Genomic DNA, 7438 nt, shown 5'->3' on the forward strand with positions numbered 1-7438 from the left:
AAGAGGGCATAGAGGGGAACCTACCTCAACATAATAAAGGCCATATACGACAAACCCACAGCAAACATCATTCTCAATGTTGAAAAACTGAAAGCATTTCCTCTAAGATCAGGAACGAGACAAGGATGTCCACTCTCGCTGCTATCATTCAACATAGTTTTGGAAGTCCTAGCCATGGCAATCAGAGAAGAAAAAGAAATAAAAGGAATCCAAATTGGAAAAGAAGAAGTAAAACTGTCACTGTTTGCAGATGACTTGATATCATACATAGATAATCCTAAAGATGCCACCAGAAAACTACTAGAGCTAATCAATGAATGTGGTAAAGTTGCAGGATACAAAATTAATGCACGGAAATCTCTTGCATTCCTATACACTAACAACAAAAGATCAGAAAGAGAAATTAAGTAAACAATCCCATTCACCATTTCAACAAAAAGTAAAATATCTAGGAATAAACCTACCTAAGGAGGTAAAAGACCTGTACTCACAAAACTATAAGACACTGATGAAAGAAATCAAAGATGATGCACACAGCTGGAGAGACATACCATGTTCTTGGATTGGAAGAATGAATATTGTGAAAATGACTATATTACCCAAAGCAATCTACAGCTTTAATGTAATCTCTATAAAATTACCAATGGCATTTTTTACAGAACTAGAACAAAATATCTTAAAATTTGTATGGAGACACAAAAGACCCCGAATAGCCAAAGCAATCTTGAGGGAAAAAAATAGAGCTGGAGGAATCAGACTCCCTGGCTTCAGACTATACTACAAAGCTACACTAATCAAGACAATATGGTACTGGCACAAAACAGAAATATAGGTCAATGGAACAGGATAGAAAACCCAGAGATAAACCCATGTACCTATGGTCACCTTATCTTTGATAAAGGAGGCAAGAATATACAATGGAGAAAAGGCAGCCTCTTCAATAAGTGGTGCTGGGAGAACTGGACAGCTACATGTAAAAGAATGAAATTAGAACACTCCCTAACACCATACACAAAAATAAACTCAAAATGGATTAAAGATCTAAATGTAAGGCCAGACAGTATAAAACTCTTAGAGGAAAACATAGGAAGAACACCCTTTGACATAAATCACAGCAAGATCTTTTTTGATCCACCTCCTAGAGTAATGGAAATAAAAACAAAAATAAACAAATGGGACCTAATGAAACTTAAAGCTTTTGCACAGCAAAGGAAACCATAAACAAGACGAAAAGACAGCCTCAGAATGGGAGAAAATATTTGCAGAAGAATCAACAGACAAAGGATTAATCTCCAAAATATATAAATAGCTCATGCAGCTCAATATTAAAAAAACAAACAACCCAATCCAAAAATGGGCAGAAGACCTAAACAGACATCTCTCCAAAGAAGACATACACATGGCCAAGAGGCACATGAAAAGCTGCTCAACATCACTAATTATTAGAGAAATGCAAATCAAAACTACAATGAGGTATCACCTCATACCAGTTAGAATGGGCAACATCAGGAAATCTACAAATAACAAATGCTGCAGAGGGTGTGGAGAAAAGGCAACCCTCTTGCACTGTTGGTGGGAATGTAAATTGATACAGCCACTATGCAGAACAGTATGGAGGTTCCTTAAAAAACTAAAACTAGAATTAACATACAACCCAGCAATCCCACTACTGGTCATATACCCAGAGAAAACCATAATTCAAAAAGACACATGCACCCCAATGTTCATTGCAGCACTATTTATAATAGCCAGGTCACGGAAGCAACCTAAATGCCCATAGACAGATGGATGGATAAAGAAGATGTGGTACATATATACAACGGAATATTATTCAGCCATAAAAAGGAACGAAATTGAGTCGTTTGTAGAGATGTTGATGGACCGAGAGACTGTCATACAGAGTGAAGTAAGTCAGAAAGAGAAAACCAAATGTTGTATATTAACGCATATATGTGGAATCTGGAAGAATGGTACTGATGAACCTATTTGGAAAGCAGAAATAGAGACACAGATGTAGAGAACAACCGTATGGACTCCAAGGGGGGAAAGCAGGGAGGGGGGCTGGGGGGGCTGGGATGAACTGGGAGATCGGGGCTGACATATATGCATGGCTATGTATGGAACAGATAACTAATAAGAGCCTGCTGTAGAAGAAATAAATAAAACTCAAAAACAATTGAAAATGATAGGGTAGATATAATATTCAATGTGTATCATTTATATTACATAAATTTTATGTATTATCTGTATTATCTGTAATATATATACACATGGCTGTGCATATAATTATGATATATAAACTCATGTATTTGGGTTTCCTAGCTAGAACTGAATGTGCTTCCATAGAATAATTATCGTTTAAAAATTATCTGGATTGAATGTAGAGAGACACTGAAAATGAAAAGTTTTATGCTATAGTAGTAAACGCTAAAATTCATCCCCCCCCCCAAAAAAAAGAACCTACTCTATAAAAAAATAAAAGAAAAGAAAATTCAAAAAAAGGTCTTTGAAGTGTCTTCAGTCTCATGGGGCCTTTCTTCCTGTGTCAGAAGGATGAAGGGATGGGTCAGCTCCTCCAGGATTCTTACCTGTTATTTCAGAGACTTAAGAACTTACATCGGAGCTTTAGGTCTCCTCCATGTGATGGGATTCGCGGCAGGGCCTCGGTCTCTCTGGGTGGAAGTCTACGGCTGGGTGCAGCAAGGGGTCCTTTATTAATAAAAATGAGTCAACAGGAAAGGCAGGTGCAGGAGTCAAAGGCCAGCTTGGTTTGCGGTAATGGTGGACTTGATGATGGCAAGATTCCATTTGGAAGAATTGCACGGGTACCTGGTGCCTCAGGAGACAAAGCATTTCTCACTTGAGCTGTTTCTTATGCAGATTTGTCAGAAATGCACTTCACACATCGCTGTGTGGAAAACCTAACCTTACTTTTTAAAAAAATATTTATTTATTTATTTTTGGCTGCGTTAGGACTTTGTTGCTGCGCGCGGGTTTCCTCTAGTTGTGGCAAGTGGGGGCTACTCTTCGTTACGGTGCATGGGCCTCTCATTGCGGTGGCTTCTCATTGCGGAGCACAGGCTCTAGGCGCGTGGGCTCAGCTGTTGTGACTCGCGGGCTCTAGAGCGCAGGCTCAGTAGTTGTGGTGCACAGGCTTAGTGGCTCCGCGACATGTGGAATCTTCCCGGACCAGGGCTCGAACCCGTGTCCCCTGCATTGGCAGGCGGATTCTTAACCCCTGCGCCACCAGGGAAGCCCCCCTAACCTACTTTCAATGGCAAACCCACCATTAGGATACTGATTATGATAGTGACAAGTTCAAGACGTTTGGAAGTGTTGACCCTTATACAAAAGAGCCCCAAACCTTCAATTTTTTATAACTAACTTGTATTGCTCTCTCTGATTATGGAGTGATAGAGTTAAAAAACATTTTTTTAAAGTTACTCACTTGGTAATAGTTTTACTGTCTCCTTCCAGACTATTCATCTGTCCGTTTGTTTCTCTTGGTCCCTTTTAATCTGCTTGTAGCAACATCCCTCTGACCTGTTATCTTTGATCTAGAGTTAGGCTGAGAAACCAGACAACCAAACTTATTACAATCGCGTGTGAAGAGTGGCCTCAGGACAGATAAACGCTTAGCCGGTCAATGCTGCTCTTAGGATAGAAGTTTCTAGAGTGGCCTCAGGACAGATAAACGCTTAGCTGATCAATGCTGCTCTTAGGATAGAAGTTTCTAGAGTGGTCTCAGGACACATAAACGCTTAGCCGATCAATGCTGCTCTTAGGATAGAAGTTTCTAGTGGATAGTAGAAGAACCTTTAGGCTGTGGGATCAGATAGACCCTCGTATGAATTGCCTCTCTGACTCTTACTGGTATTGGGAGCTTCAACAAATGACCTTATCGTACTCAGCTTCAGTTTCCTCAATGTAAAATAAAAATAATAACACCTAACTTCCATGGCTGTCGTGAGGATTAAAAGAAATAAGACGCCACGTACCTGTCAGTGTTTGGCTCACGGCGGTGCCTTGGTGAACACTGGTTCCCCCCTTCCAGGCATCATGATGCTGTGGAAGGAGAACGCCTCTAGGACCGAGGTTCTCAAACTTGAACGTGCACCAGAATGCCCTAGAGGGCTTGTGAAAATACCGGTTGCTGGGCCCCACCCCCAGAGTTTCTGATTCCATCAGAGAGGTTGGGGCTCAAGAACTTGCATTCTGAAGAAATTTCTAGTTATGCTGGCGATGCTGATGCTGCTAGTCTGGGGCGGGGAGGGCACAGTGGGCACACGCTGAGAACCTAGAACTGGTCCAGGAGATCAGCAGACTTTGGTCCAAATTCTGTTTGGCCACTCGGTAGTTATGTGCATTTGAACAAGTCATTTTTCTTCTCTGGGCCATGACTTCCTAGCCCTTCATAGGTTTGAGATAGATACCTAGCATGTAATAGGTCTTCATCAATCTTAACTTTTCCTTATTTGAGGCAGGATCCCTTCCTGTTCAGCTTAAGGACTTCAGTGACCCGAGGAACAACCACAACTAGACAATTTTGTCCCTAAAATTATGTACATGTCATCTTAGACACTTTACAAGGAAGACCTCTGTCATTCTCTCAGGAGGAGCAAAAGTCGACTCTGTAATAAGTAGTAAATATGGGTCCTGTCTAGGTAGCTCAGTTTTCCACCTGTTGACCTTTTAGGGGAATGATGGATTGATTACAAAATATTTCCCCCTACAGACTAGAAAATGTTTTGCAGGTGGGCACATATACATCAGTGAGTACTTGTTCTGTTGGATATATGTGTGAGGTAGGCTGTAGGTTGGGGACAGTTATCTAAACTCCCATCTTAAAGTGTACTCCTCAGTGGCCAAGCAGGTACAACTCTAACTGGATTTATTCTGTTCAAATGACACACTCTCCAGGAAAGAAAAAAGAAATGTTTTTCTGCTGTGAAATTGGTTTGCTGGTGACCTGCCAAATGGAAGTCTTATCGTAGTAAATACATCAACTTTAATTATTCATTTCTATTTGCTGGAGGAAATATTTTTATGTGACATACATATGTTCGTACACTCCCTTGTTGAAGCAATATGAACTAAATAAGTCACTTTCACACATCAATACAACTCCAAGAGTTATGATCGCTAACTTGTGTTCTCTGTACCATTCACACATTTTCCATCCGGCTGCAGAAAAGGTAGTGTCTGGGTAATGGGGAAGAATTATGGAGCAAAAGATGAGCATCTTTTCAGGGTGCTTTCAAGTAAAGGGAAAAAAAGCACAGGCTCCCATCTGCTATTACCGATGAACTGAAACATCTCTATCGACAGATTCAGTAATGTACAACTGGTTCTCCAAATTCATCTACTGAATCTACAGAACCAAAAGGAGATTTCAAGTCTTTGCAGCTGATCTGCAAGTCACCTGTGGCAGACACATCAGAGTCTGTTCCGCCATCTGGTGTTCATGCAAGGAAACGTTCAGCGAACCGAGTTAAACTGCCAACGTTTCATACATTATTGGCGGCTGTGAAATGGTTACGATCTCAGGGAAAGGCAATTCCAGCCCCTCTGCCAAGCTCTGGTAGGAGGCTGTTCGAGAACATCTATTAAAATTTAAAATGCACACACCCTAAGTCTAGTGATTCCACATTTAGGAATTCATCTTATGAATATGTTTATACATGTGCACAAGGAAATAGGTATAAAGGTGTCTCAGCAGCATTGAATGTAATAGCAGGAAACGGGAAGCAAGCTAAATGTCCATCCCTAGGGTACTAGTTAAATAAATAATGATATACCCACACAATAGGTCTAGCATGTAGCTGTTTGAAAAATAAGGCTAACCCTCCTACACTGTTGGTGGAAATGTAAATTGGTTCAGCCACTCTGGAAAACAGTATGGAGGCTCCTTAGATAACTAAAAGCAGAGCTACCATGTGATCCAGCAATCTCACTCCTGGACATATATCTGGAGAAAAAACATAATTCGAAAATATACATGCCCCCCTATGTGCAATAGCAGCATTATTCACAGTAGCCAAGACATGGAAACAACCTAAATGTCCATCCACAGATGAATGGATAAAGATGTGGCATATGCATACAATGGAATATTACTCAGCCATAAAAAAGAATGAAATAACGCCACGTGCGGCAACGTGGATGGACCTAGAGGTTATCATACTAAGTGAAGTAAGTCAGACAGAGAAAGACAAGTATCATATGATATCACTTATATGTGGAATCTAAAAAATATGACACAAATGAACTCATACAAAACAGAAAGAGACCCACAGACGTAGAAAACAAACTTATGGTTATCGAAGGGGAAAGAGGGGGATATAAGTTAGAAGTTTGCAATTAACATATACACATTACTATATATAAAATAGATAACCAACAAGGACCTACTGTATAGCTCAGGGAACTATACTCAATATTTTGTAATAACCTCTACGGGAAGAGAATCTGGAAAAAAGATATATATGTATATGTATAATTGAATTGCTTTGCTGTACACCTGAAATTAGCACAAGATTGTAAGTCAACTATATCTCAATTAAAAAAAAACTTTGAAAAAATAAAATAAAATGGAAAAAAAAATAAGGCAAATCTATATTAACATAAGGCAAATTTATAAGCACTTGAAATTTCCAAAGAGATTTATTAGCAGAAGCGAACCTCAAGCTGGTGAGTGTCGCCGGGGAAATGGCTTTGAGCTGTCCTGTTACTTTACTCCTTTCTTCTCCCATCCCTCCGCCCCCAGCCATGTATGGAGCATGGACTGTGTGTCAGGCACTGTCCTAGGTGCTGAGTGTGCGACAGGTAAAGACAGAGTCAGTCCTGGCACGGTCTGCACCCTAGGTGGGAAGAGAGACAATGATAAACAGAGTATCAAAGGTAATTTCAAGTGTCCATTAAAGTGGCAGAGGAGGTAAAGCAGGGCCGTGTGGTGCCGAGTGAATGGGGGACAGAGTGGTCTTTTAGCCGGGCTTGTAGAAGGCACGAACCCCAGATGATGAGAGGGAAGACAGCACAGAAATTCAGGAGAAGGGTCTCCAAGCACGGAGAACAAGTGCAAAGACTCTGGTGAGTTTCAGAGAAAGAAAGAAGACTGTGTATATACTCCCAGCTTCATCCCTCCAGCCTACATGTGTCTCTTCGACTCCAGATTCTTCTACCCAACTTGGCTCTTGTAGGTACCCAAGTTTATCAGGTAAAAACCAACCTCGAAGTCAATCCTTTACGGGTCTCCCCATCTCAATAAATGGCATCTTTATTCTTCAATTGCTGAAGCCTAAAATTAGGGTCATTCTTGACTCTTTTTCTGGAATCTCACATCACATCCATCAGCAAACAACAATGGCTGTTTCTTCCTAATGGAACTGAATCTGATCACCGCATACCACTTCCATTACTACCACCTTGCTGCAAAGAT

This window comes from Delphinus delphis, chromosome 19 (genome assembly GCF_949987515.2).
Source record: "Delphinus delphis chromosome 19, mDelDel1.2, whole genome shotgun sequence".
In the NCBI taxonomy this organism is placed as follows: Eukaryota; Metazoa; Chordata; class Mammalia; order Artiodactyla; family Delphinidae; genus Delphinus; species Delphinus delphis.